General features: G+C 43.2%; 1 pseudogene; it reads left to right on the top strand.

Moving 5' to 3' along the window:
* Nucleotides 1–1953: 1953 nt before the first annotated feature.
* LOC129506163 (keratin, type I cytoskeletal 18-like) lies at nt 1954–3244 on the top strand (annotated as a pseudogene).
* The last annotated feature ends 9744 nt before the right edge of the window (nt 3245–12988 follow it).

Genomic DNA, 12988 nt, shown 5'->3' with positions numbered 1-12988 from the left:
CTGCCTCTCTCTCTCTCTCTCTCTCTCTCTGTGTGTGTGTGTGTGTGTGTGTCTCTCATGAATAAATAAATAAAATCTTTTTAAAAAAATAAATAAATAAACCTGCCTTGTTGAGGGTTTTTCTCATGAATGGATGTTGTACTTTGTCAGATGCTTTTTCTGCATCTATCGAAATGATCATCTGGTTTTTATCCTTTCTCTTGTTGATGTGATGCATCATGTTTTATGATATTGAGGTATGTTCCCTCTAGTATCTCGGTGAGAATTTTTGCATCCATGTTCATCAGGGATGTTGGTCTCTAATTCTCCCTTTTGGGAGAATTTTGGGGTTTCTGGTTTGGGAATCAAACTCAAGGAGGAATGCTGGCCTCATAGAATGAGTTTCAAAGTTTTCCTTCCATTTCTATTTTTCAAAACTGCTTCAGAAGAATAGGTTTTAATTCTTATTTAAATGTTTGGTAGAATTCTCCTGGAAAGACTTCTAGCTCTGGACTCTCATTTGTTGTGAGATTTTTTTATTACTGCTTCAATTCCTTTCTGGTTATAGGTCTTTTCAGGTTTCCTATTTCTTCCTGTTTTAGTTTTGGTAGTTTTAATGTCTCTAGGAATGCATCTATTTCTTCTAGATTGCCTAATTTGTTGGCATATAATTGCTTATAACATGTTCTTATAATTGTTTGTATTTCTTTGGTGTTGGTTGTGATCTCTCCTCTCCAATAAAATGTTCTTTTTTTTTTTAAAGATTTTATTTATTCATTCATGATAGACAGAAAGAGAGGCAGAGACACAGGCAGAGGGAGAAGCAGGCAGAGGGAGAAGCAGGCTCCATGTCAGGACCCCAACGTGGGATTTGATCCCGGGACTCCAGGATTGTGCCCTGGGCCAAAGGCTGGCACTAAACCACTGAGCCACCGAGGAATACCCACTGAGCCACCGAGGAATACCCCAATAAAATGTTCTTATTTATTCAGGTCCTTTCTCTTTTCTTTTTGATAAGTCTGCCTAGGGGGTTATCAATCTTATTAATTCCTTCAAAGAATCTGCTCCTAGTTTTGTTGATCTGTTCTACTCTTCTTTTGATTTTTATTTCATTGATTTCTGCTCTAATCTTTATTATTTCTCTTCTCCTGCTGGATTTAGGCTTTACATGCTGTTCTTTCTCCATCTCCTTTAAGTGTAAGATTAGATTGTATATTTGGGACTTTTTTTTTGTTTCTTGAGAAAGGCTTGTATTGGTATATATTTCCCTCTTAGGACTGCCTTTGCTGCATCCCGAAGGTTCTGAAGAGTTGTGTTTTCATTTTCATTTGCTTCCATGAATTTTTAAAATTCTTCTTTAATTTCCCAATTGACTCATTAATTCTTTAGTAGGATGCTCTTTAACCTCCATGTATTTGTCTTGCTTCCTAATTTTCTCTGGTGATTGAGCAAGTTTTAAAGCATTGTGGTCTGAAAATATGCAAGGAATAATCCCAATCTTTTGGTACCAGTTGAGACCTACTTTGTGTCCCAGTATGTGATCCATTCTGGAGAATGTTCCATGTGCACTCAAGAAGAATGTGTGTTCTGTTGTGTTGGGATAAAATGTTCTGAACATATATGTGAAGTCCATCTGGTCCAGTGTGTTGTTCAAAGCCCTTGTTTCCTTGTTGATCTTCTGTTTATATATTCTATCCATTGCTGTGAGTGGGGTGTTAAAATCCCCTGCTATTATTGTATTATTATCAATGTGTTTCTTTAATTTTGTTATCTATTGGTTTATATAATTGGCTACTCCCAAGTTAGGGGCATAAATATTTATATTTCTTAGATCTTCTTATTCGACAGACCCTTTTATTATGATGTAGTGTCATTCTTCATCTCTTATTCCAGTCTTTGGTTTAAAATCTAATTTGTCACTGGCTGGAGCCTGAGTCCTGGCTTCCCGTCTCACCTTCTTACTCTCCGAACAGCATGAGCTTCACCACCTGCTCCACCTTCTCTTCCAACTACCAGTCCCTGGGCTCCAGGCAGTCACCCAGCCACCGGCTCCAGACAATCAGCAGCAGCGCAGCCATGTCTATGCAGGTGCAGGGGGCTCGGGCTCCTAGATCTCTGTATCCTGCTCCACCAGCTTTCAGGGTGGCTGGGGGTCCGGAGGCCCAGCTGCAGGGATGGTTGGGGGACTGGCAGGCATAGAGGGTATCCAGGGAGAGAAGGAGACCATGCAAGACCTGACCTTGCCTCCTACCTGGAGAGGGGGAGGAGCCTGGAGGCTGATGATCAGAAACCGGAGATGAAAACCCGGGAACACCTGGAGAAGAAGGGGCCCCAGGTCAGAGACTGGGAGCATTACTTCAAGACCATTGAGGATCTGAGGGCTCAGATCTTTGCCAGTGCTGCGGACAATGCCTGCATCGTTCTGCAGATTGACAATGCCCGTCTTGCTGCTGATGACTTCTGAGTCAAGTATGAGATAGGTGGCCATGCGCCAGTCTGTGGAGAGTGACATCCATAGACTTTGCAAGGTCATTGATGACACCAATGTTACTGGGCTGCAGCTAAAGACAGAGATCGAGGCTCTCAAGGAGGAGCTGCTCTTCGCGAAGAAGAACCACGAGGAGGAAGTAAAGGATCTATAAAACCAAATCTCCAACTCTGGGTTGACAGTGGAGTTGGATGCACCCAAATCTCAGGACCTCGGCAAGATCATGGCAGATATCCGGGCCCAGTATGACGAGCTGGCTCAGAAGATCTGGGAGCAGCTGGACAAGTACTGGTCCCAGCAGATCGAGGAGAGCACCATGGTGGTCACCACACAGACTGCTGAGATAAGAGAAGCTGAGATGACCCTCATGGAGCAGAGACATACCACCCAATCCTTGGAGATCAACCTGGACTCAGTGAGAAACCTGAAGGCCAGCTTGAAGAACAGCCTGAGGGAGGTCGAGACCTGCTATGCGATGCAGATGGAGCAGCTCAACGGGGTCCTGCTGCACCTGGAGTCAGAGCTGTCCCAGCCTGGCAGAGGGGCAGTGCCAGGCCCAGGAATATGAGGCCCTGCTGAATGTCAAGGTCAAGCTGGAGGCTGAGATTGCCACCTACTGTTGTCACCTGTTGGAAGATGGGAAGGACTTCAGTCTTATTGATGCCCTGGACAACAGCAACTCCTTGCAGACAGACCATCCAGAAGACCAGCACCCACAAGATCGTGGACAGCAAGGTGGTGTCTGAGACCAACAACACCAAAATTCTGAGGCGTTGAGGCAGCAGAAACAGGGTACCCTTTGAGGAGCAGGAGACCAATAAAAAGTTCAGAGGTCAAAAAATAAAATAAAATAAAATCTAATTTTTAGATTTTAAAAATTGGGGGCACCAAGGTGGCTCAGTTGGTCAAGTGGCTGCCTTTGGCTCAGGTCATGATCCTGGGGTCCTAGGATCAAGCCCCATGCCGGGCTCCCTGCTCAGCAGGGAGTCTGCTTCTCCCTCTGCTTCTCTCCTCATTAACTCTCTCTCTCTCAAATAAATAAATAAAATAATTTTTAAAAATCTAACTTATTTGATATAAGGATTTCTACCCCAGGTTTCTTTTGACGTCCATTAGCATGATAAATGGTTCTTTACCCCCTCATTTTCAATCTGGAGAGGTGTCTTTGGGTATGAAATGAGTCTCTTGTAGACACCATATTGATGGGGCTTGGGTTTTTTTGTTTTTTATCCAATCTGATACCCTGTGTCTTTTGATTGGAGCATTTAGCCCATTTATATTCAGAGTAATTATTGAAAGATATGAATTTAGTGCCATTGTGTTACCTGTAAAGTCAATGTTTCTGTGTACTGTCTCTGTTCCTTTCTTGTCTATGTTACTTTTGAGCTCTCTCTTCGCTCAAAGGATCCCTTTTAATATTTCTTGTAGGGCTGGTTTGGTGACCACAAATTCTTTTAGTTTTTGTTTCTCCTGGGAGCTCTTTATTTCTCTTTCTATTCTGAATGACAGCCTTGCTGCATAAAGTATTTTTGGCTGCATATTTTCCCCCTTTAGCACCTTGAATATATCATGCTAGTCCTTTCTGGCCTGCCAGGTCTCTGTGGACAGGTCTGCTGCCAGTCTTATATCTCTACCATTATAGGTTAAGAGCTTCTTTTTTAAATTTTTATTTATTCATGAGAGACACACAGAGAGAGGCAAGGACACAGGCAGAGACACAAGCAGGCTCCATGCAGGGAGCCCGATGTGGGACTCGATCCTGAGTCTCCAGGATCACGCCCCAGGCATGAAGGCAGGTGCTCAACCACTGAGCCACCCAGGAGTCCCAAGCTGCTTTCAGGATTTTCTCTTTATCTGTGAATTTGCAAGCTTCACTATTATATGTCAAGGTGTTGACCTATTTTTATTGATTTTGAGAGGGATTCTCTGTGTCTCCTGAACTTGGATGCCTGTTTCCTTCCCCAGATTAGGGAAATTCTGTGCTATAATTTGTTTAAATAAACCTCCTCTCTCTCTCTCTCTCTCTCTCTCTCTCTCTCTCTCTCTCTCTCTCCTCTGGAACTCCAATTATTCTGATTTTTAAAAAAGATTTTACTTATTTATTCATGAGAGACACAGAGAGAGAGAGAGAGAGAGACAGAGGCAGAGACACAGGCAGAGGGAGAAGCAGGCTCCATGCAGGGAGCTCGATGTGGGACTCAATCCCGGGACTCCAGGATCAGGCCCTGGGCCAGAGGCAGGCCAACAACTGCTGAGCCACCCACGCATCCCCCAATTATTCTAATATTGTTTCACTTTATGGTATTACTGATCTCTCGAGTCCTCCTCTCATGATCCAGTAGTTGTTTATCTACCTTTTTCTCAGCTTCCTTGTTCTCCATCATTTTGTCTTCCATATCACTGACTCTCTCTTCTGCCTCATTTATGCTAGCAGTTAAGCCTCCATTTTTTATTGCATTTCAATAATAGCCTTTTTTATTTCAACCTGATCAGATTTTAGTTCTCTTATTTTTCCAGTAAGGGATTCTCTAGTGTCTTCTATGCTTTTTTCAAGCCCAGCTAGTATCTTTATAATCGTTTTAAATTCTAGTTCCAACATCTTACTTATATCCATATTGATTAAATCTCTGGCAGTGAGTACTGCCTCCTGTTCTCTTTTGGGGTGAGTTTTCCCATCTCATCATTATGTCCAGAAAAGAACAGATGAAAGAGAGAGAAAAAACAAAAATAGCAACAAGGCACCAGAAAACTATACACTAAACAAATCAGAAGAGAACAGAAACCAAACCAAAACAAAACAAAACAAAAACAAAAAAAAAAAAAAAACAGAGAGAGAGAGAGAGAAAGTCAAACAAGAAATAGAACAGAACAATAAACTAGATCCTGGGTGTATTTTGGTCTATTTGTTAGAAGAAACTAGACCCCAAAATAGGAGAGAGAAACACACACACACACACACACACATACACAAAAATAAAATTAAATACAATGAAAGGAAGCCAAAAATGAGAAATATATATATATAAATGTAAATGTAAGAATGAAAATTTAAAAAGACTTAAAAAAAGAAATGATAAAATAAGAAAACAGCTGAAAAGGAAAAAATATAAAACCAAAAGACTACAGAATAATAAGAAAAACCCCACAAATGCCATATACTGTTTTCCCCAGAGCTGGAGTTCTGCAGCCTTCTATGAGGGGTACACTTGGTATTAGCTGGATGTTTCTGCTGGTCTTCTGGCGAGGGGCCTGTTGTCCTGATTCTTAGATATCGTTGTCCCAGCAGAACTGCCCCTGCTACAACACTGGGCGCGGTTTAAGCAGCCCCAGATTGTACTATGGGGCCGAGGGCTTTCAGCACCGATGGTGGGGGGATGAACAAGGCTGCAGTCCAGTCTCCAGCCCCAGAGCTGGAAGTTCGGCCCTTCACTCTTCGGTGAGCCCTCATAGAGTCAGGCACCCTGGTCTCCCTGGTGTCCTTCCCCACTCTGTGTTCACCCGGCCTGACACGGAGCATTTTATCTCAGGCACGTGACCCTGTTTGGAGTCTCTAAGCTTTAGGGACTCCTGCAGCACGCGCCTGGGCCACTCCTCCCAGGGATGGGAGGGAGGCCTCACTGCGGTTCTGCCTCTGGAGGGATGCCAGCTGGAGAGCAGTTGCCCAGCCCTGCCTCAGTTTCCGCTTTATGGCAACACCAAGCAGAAAGCCGGAGCCTGGACTCGCTGTTTTCAGCTGGCTTCCCCCCTCCAGTGCTTGGGAACTCTGCAGCACTCAGGCACCCCCATTCTTTTTGTGATCCGGGGGATCCTGAGACTATGCTGTCCCACCTGGGATTCCCACTCCACCTCGCCCCCTGAGCACCTTTCAGGCAGACTTTTAAGAGTTCGACCCTTGTGCTCTGCTGCTTCTAGTACTTTCCAGTGCCTGGCTTACGGAGGCTCTCTCCCTCTGCACTTTGTCTTCTGACATACTGTCTTGGGTTCACGTCTCCACACCTCCCACCTTGCAAAAAGTGATCACTTTTCTATTTGATCACTTTTCTATTTCTATTCTAGCAAGTCTTTTCTCAGAGCTCCGGTTAATTTGACAGGTGTTCAGAATGATGCGATAGCTCTCCAGCTGGATTCCAGGGCCCAGATGAAATTAGGGTCCCCTACTCCTCTGCCATCTTAACTCCTCCCCCTGTAGCGGTTGTCCTCTTGTTGGATTGTTCCCTTCATGATTATGTAGTGTCTTCCTTTGTCTCATTACAGTTACTTTAAAGTCCATTTTGTATGATATAAATAAATATTGCTACCTTGGCTTTCTTTTCACTTCTGTTTGCATGTTAAATGCTTTTCCATCCCTTCACATTCAATCCCCAGGTGTCTTTAGGTCTGAAATGAGTCTCTTGTAGGCAGCATATAGATGGGTCCTGCTTTTTCATCCATTCCATCACCCTATATCTTTCAATGAGCCTTGAGTCTATTTACATTCAAAGTAATTATCGGGGACACCTGGGTGGCTCAGCGGTTGAGCGTCTGCCTTTGGCTCAGGGTGTGATGCTGGAGACCCGGGATCGAGTCCCACGTCGGGCTCCCTGCCTGGAGCCTGCTTCTCCCTCTGCCTGTGTCTCTGTCTCTTTCTCTGTGTCTCTCATGAATAAATAAAATCTTTTTTAAAAAAGTAATTATCGATAGGTATGTACTTACTGCCATTTTGGTACTTGTTTTGTGGTTGTTGTGGCAGATCACCTCTGTTCCTTTCTTCTCACTTCTCTCACAGTTTGCTGGATTTCTTTAGTGATATACTTGGATACTCTTTTTATTTTTTTGTATATATATATTTTTTTGCATATATATTAACAGTTTTTAATTTGTGGTTACTTTTATATTTAAATTTAGCATCTTAAGCATAGAGCAGCCTCTATTAAGTTGATGGTTGCTTAAGTTTGAACCCATTCTAAAAGCACCAAACTTTTACTCCTGTCTCCAGCATGTTTTGGGTATATGGTGTCTTACTTTAAATCCTTTAATTTTGTGAATTTATTGACTGATTTTTATAGATATACTTAATTTTACTGCTTTCATGCTTCCTACTATTCTTGCTCCTGCTTATCATCTCTCCTTTCCATTTAAAGAATCCCCTTTGATATTTGTTGTAAGGTTCGTTTAGTGGTGATGAATTCCTTTTGTCTGTCTTGAAAGCTCTTTATCTCCTTCTATTCTGAATGATAGTCTTGCTATATAGAGATTCTTGGCTGCAGGGTTGTTTTTTTTTTTTAAGATTTTATTTATTTATTCATGAGAGACACAGAGAGAGAGGCCGAGACACAGGCAGAGACGGAAGCAGGCTCCCTGCAGGAAGTCCGATGCAGGACTCAATCCCAGGACCCCAGGATCATGCCCTGGGCCAAAGGCAGATGCTCAACCGCTGAGCCACCCAGGTGTCCCACGGGTTTTCTTTTCTTTCAGCACTTTGAATGTATCATTCCACTCCCTCTGGCCTGCAAAGTTTCTGTTGAAAAATCAGCTGCTAGCCTTTTTTTTTTTATTTTTTTTTTAAATTTATTTATGATAGTCACAGAGAGAGAGAGAGGGACAGAGACATAGGCAGAGGGAGAAGCAGGCTCCATGCACTGGGAGCCCGACGTGGGACTCGATCCCGGGTCTCCAGGATTGCGCCCTGGGCCAAAGGCAGGCGCCAAACCGCTGCACCACCCAGGGATCCCCAGCTGCTAGCCTTATGGGGTTTCCTCTTCTATGTAACTGTTTTCTTTTTTCTTGCAGCTTTTAAAATTCTCTTTTGCCATTTTAATTACTATGTGCCTTGGTGTGGATCTCCTTAGGTTAATTTTGCTGTGGGCTCTGTGTGCCTTCTGGATCTGGATGTCTGTTTCCTTCACCAGATTCAGGGATTTTTCAGCTATAATTTCTTCAAATACATTTTCTGCCTGCTTTTCTTTCCCTTCTGGGATCCCTATAATGCAAATGTTATTATGCTTGATAGTGTCACTGAGTTCCCTTAATCTCTTCTCATTTTTATTCTTTTTTGTCTCTCCCATTTGGCTTCATTACTTTCTATTACTCTGTCTTCTAGGTTGCTAATCTGTTCTTCCTCTAGCCCACTAGCTATTCCATCTAATGTATTTTTAATTTCAGTTACTGAGTTCTTCATCTCAGATTGGTTCTTTTTCATTTTTTCTGTCTCTTTATTGAGGATCTCACTGAGGTCTTCTACTCTTTTCTCAAACCCAGTGAGTATCTATATAACCATTACTTTAAGTTCCTTATCAGAGGGTGCCTAGGTGGCTCAGTTGGTTAAGCATCTGCCTTTGGCTCAGGTCATGATCCCAGGGTCTTGGAATTGAGTCCCATATGAGGGGATCCTTGCTGAATGTGGAAGTCTGCTCCTCCCCCCATTCATGCTCTCTCTTTCACACACACACACACACACACACACACACTCTCTCTCTCTCTCTCTCTCTCTCTCTCTCTCTCAATTAAATAAATAAAATCTTAAAAAAATAAATTCCCTATCAGGCATATTACTTATCTCTGTTTTGCTCTTGTACTGTAATTTTGCTCTGTTCTTTCACTTAAGACATAGTCCTCTGTCTCCTCATTCTATCTAACTCTCTGCGTCTGTTTCTCAGTATTAGGAAAGTCAGCTACATCTCCTCTTGCAAGTAGTGCCTTATGAAGAAGAGCTTCTATGGTACTCCATAGTGCAATATCCTGTTTGCCAGAACCTGGCTCTTCTAGGGTGTCTCCTACCTGTATTGTGTGGGCCCCACTCTTGTAGCTGAGTCACCTTTGCCTTCAGTTCAGTCGTCTGCAGTGGTTCTCTTTGCCTCTTGTGGGGAGGGTTTAGTCCCTATAGTATTAGTGGGCCAGTCTGGGGACACCTTGGGCTTGAGTTCTCTTTGCCTCTTGTGGGGAGGGTTTAGTCCCTATAGTATTAGTGGGGCAGTCTGGGGACACCTTGGGCTTGAGTTTAGTCAGACCAAGTGTTTGCCAGAGATGCAGTAGCGCCAAATTTCAGGGTACTTTCCCTGTGTTGTCCCCCTGAAAATCTTTCATTGGTGGGTGGGGTCTGCAGGCAGACTAGATATCTGCCCCCAGCCCACTGCTAGGGGCTGACAGTTGAACTACTATATGGTTGTCTTCCCCCTTCCCCTGGGCAGGAGTCACTTCAGTGTGGTGCTGACCCATTGAGGCAACTTGCTCACTGCCCAGCTTGTGGCTCTGCTTTGGATGGACTCTTGTGGGCATATGTTGGATTGGGTAGGTCTACAAGAGAATGTGGGTATGGGGTACCTGGTGTTAATGAGGTCTGTGCTGGTTTGCTGTGGGAAGGGACCTGTAGCTGCTTTAGAAAATTCCTGCCCAGGACATGTTGGATGGGGCAGGGCATGCTGTGAGTGTTCCTACTGCACTGGTTTCCATACCTAGGTGGAATTTGTTTCACATGTAAAAGGACCACATCACTTCACAATGGTCAAAGATAAAGCGTCCCAAGTTCCCATCAGTACGTGAAGGGCTGAACAAAATGTGGTGCATACATACAATGGAATATCATTCAGCCTTAAAAAGGAAGGGAATTCTGACACAAACTATAACATGGATGAAATTTGAGGACAGAATACTGGTGAAATAATCCAGTCACAAAAAGACTGTATGATTCCACCTACATGAGGACCTAAACCAGTCATACTCATAGAGACAAAAATGTAAGGTGGTGGCTGCCAGGGGCTGGGGCATAGGGAGAATGGAGAGTTATTATTTAATGGGTACAGAGTTTCAGTTTGGGAAGGTAAAGTCCTAGAGATGGATGATGGTGGTGGTTGCACAATAATATGAGTGTATTTAGGGCCAGTGAACTGCACCTTTAAAATAAGTTAAGATGGGGTGCCTGGGAGGTATAGTCGTTTAGGCATCCAACTCTAGATTTTGACTCAGGTTGTGATCTTGGGGTCCAGGCTCTGCAATCACCTGGAGTCTGCTTGGGACTCTTTCTTCCTCTTCATCTGCCCTTTCTTCTTTCGCCTGTGTGCTTGCTCTCTCTCTCAAATGGATAAATAAAATCTTTATTTAAAGAAAGTTAAGATGGGGGCAGCCCAGGTGGCTCAGCAGTTTAAGTGCCTGCCTTCGGCCCAGAGTGTGATCCTAGAGACCTGGGATCAAGTCCCATGTCAGGCTCCCTGCATGGAGCCTGCTTCTCCCTCTGACTGTGTCTCTGCCTCTCTCTCTTTCTCTCTCTCTCTCTCCTCTCTCTGTGTCTATCATGAATAAATAAATAAAATATTTTAAAAATAAATAAATAAATAAAAATTTAAAAAGTTAAGATGGTAAATTTCATGATATATATTTTTTACCACAATTTTTTAAAGATTATTTTATTGGGAAAGGGTGCATAGTTGGGGGGGAGGGGCAGAGGGAGAGGGAGAGAGAATCCCAAGCAGACTCCTCGCTGAGTGCAGAGTCCATGGTGGGGCTTGATCCCACAACCCTGAGATCACGACTTGAACCCAAACCAAGAGTGGGACACTTAAGCAACTGTGCTACCCAGGTGCCCCTACTTTACCACGATGTTTTAAAATGGAGAAGACTCCCATCACCAGGTACCCACTCAAAAAAAGAACACTCAAAATTTGAATGATCCCACCATTCAATCACTGGGCTGGAACTCCTCCAGCCCTTCACTTGACAGGAGACTATTCTATGAATAGAGATTATGAGCTCACTGAAATGACTATAAAATATAAAGATAGGATTGCTACATATGTGGGTCTCTTTTTTCCTCTGGAGCCTGAGATAAATAGGACTACCTTTATGGTAGAGCATTAATGTCACAAATGTTCAAGTGCCTATTTTATGCAAGGCATTATGCCAGCAGCTGGGGGAAATGTGAAAATGGAGCATATACAAGAAGTTTGTAGTCTGGAATGGATATGTCCATGCATAAATTTTTTCTTGAATAATTTGAATATGAGATAAAACTTGAGATGTTCCCTTTTTTGTGCCCTTAAAGCACCCCGTACTTCTCAAATATTGCATATGTTTCACTATATTGCCATCAACTTCAGGCTTCTTATTCTCACACTGTGGGAGATTGTGTGGATCATTCTCCCTGTATCCATCCATGCCCTTTACCATGTAACTGTGCAATGCTTGTCCACCATGAGTAGAGTAATCTGCCCGCCCCTTGATTCTAGTTTCCACCATTTCACTTGCTTTGGCAAGTAGCAGCTATGGAATGGTAGCAGCTATGATGGCTTGATATGGTCTTGACCATCGGGAACAACCCTTTTTGCACCTCTGCCATCCCCCTGAGAACATGCCTGGGCTGGCCTGTGGTGAATGACAGGCACTTGTTGCAGAGCTGAGTGTCCTGGATTACCCCAGCAGAGGCCAGCCCAGGTAGCTGTGTGTCAGATGAACCTCTAGACAGGTCAGGGAGCCCAGCCAAGAAAAGTGTACAAAGTATAATTGTACAACTTGATGAATTTTCACTAAGTGTACACATCCATTTAATCAGCACCCAGATAAAAAAGCCAGAACATTCACAACACCTCGGGAATACCTTGAATGTTCCTTTCTAGTCATTACCTACCTCTTCCTCCAGAGATAGCCATTATCTTGACTTCTAACACCAAAAATTAGTTTTTGCCTCCTCTTGAACTTCTCTAAACGGAATCATACCGTACATGGTCTTTTGTATCTGGCTTCTTTGCTTCAATATTACGTTAGTGAGATTTCCCCCTGTCGTAGGGCACATCTGCATTGCTTTGTAGTATAGATGGTATGAATGTAATACAATGTATTTATTAATTCTACTTTTGGGGGTGTTTGCGAGTCAGAATTACTAGGAATGGTGCTGCAGTGAATATTCTTAAGCATGTCTTTTGCTAAGTGTATGTATGCATTTCCCTTGTATACATGGTTAGGACTAGAAATGCCAGGACATAGGATAAGTGTGTGTCCAGCTTCATACATGTTGCCAAACAGACTTCCCAACTAGTTGTACCAATTTACACCCCCAGCAGAAATGTGAGTCCCACTTTCTCTACTTTCTTGCAAACACTTGTTATTGTCCTTTTAATTTTAGTCATTCCAGTGGGTATGTTGTAGTATCTCATATCCCTTACAACTAGTGAACACGAGTATGTTTTTCATGTGAGCATTCAAATACCCTCTTTTCTGAAGTGTCTGTTCACATAAGATTCAAGTTTGTGCCTCATAGAATTCTGCCTCAGGATCAGAAGGACAGCGAGGCAGGTCACACAAGGCTTCCAGCAAGAGATCTTGAAGATAAAAAAGAACTTTGCATCAGCTCAAACCCAGCGTTATCTACATTAGGAATAATACAGTGGGATTCCAGCGTAAGACACTGAATGCTATAAAACCTCACATCAATACCGGAGAAGGAGTTGATGGGTTGGATACACGAAAATGTGCGGGTCTTCCAGGGAAACCCATTGGCTAGTTGCTGATAGACTCACAAGTTTTCCAATATCTTGGAGACACCAGGACTTCAGG

This window comes from Nyctereutes procyonoides, unplaced genomic scaffold (genome assembly GCF_905146905.1).
Source record: "Nyctereutes procyonoides isolate TBG_1078 unplaced genomic scaffold, NYPRO_anot_genome, whole genome shotgun sequence".
NCBI classification, from domain to species: domain Eukaryota; kingdom Metazoa; phylum Chordata; class Mammalia; order Carnivora; family Canidae; genus Nyctereutes; species Nyctereutes procyonoides.
This window is presented reverse-complemented; position numbering and strand designations above follow the sequence as displayed.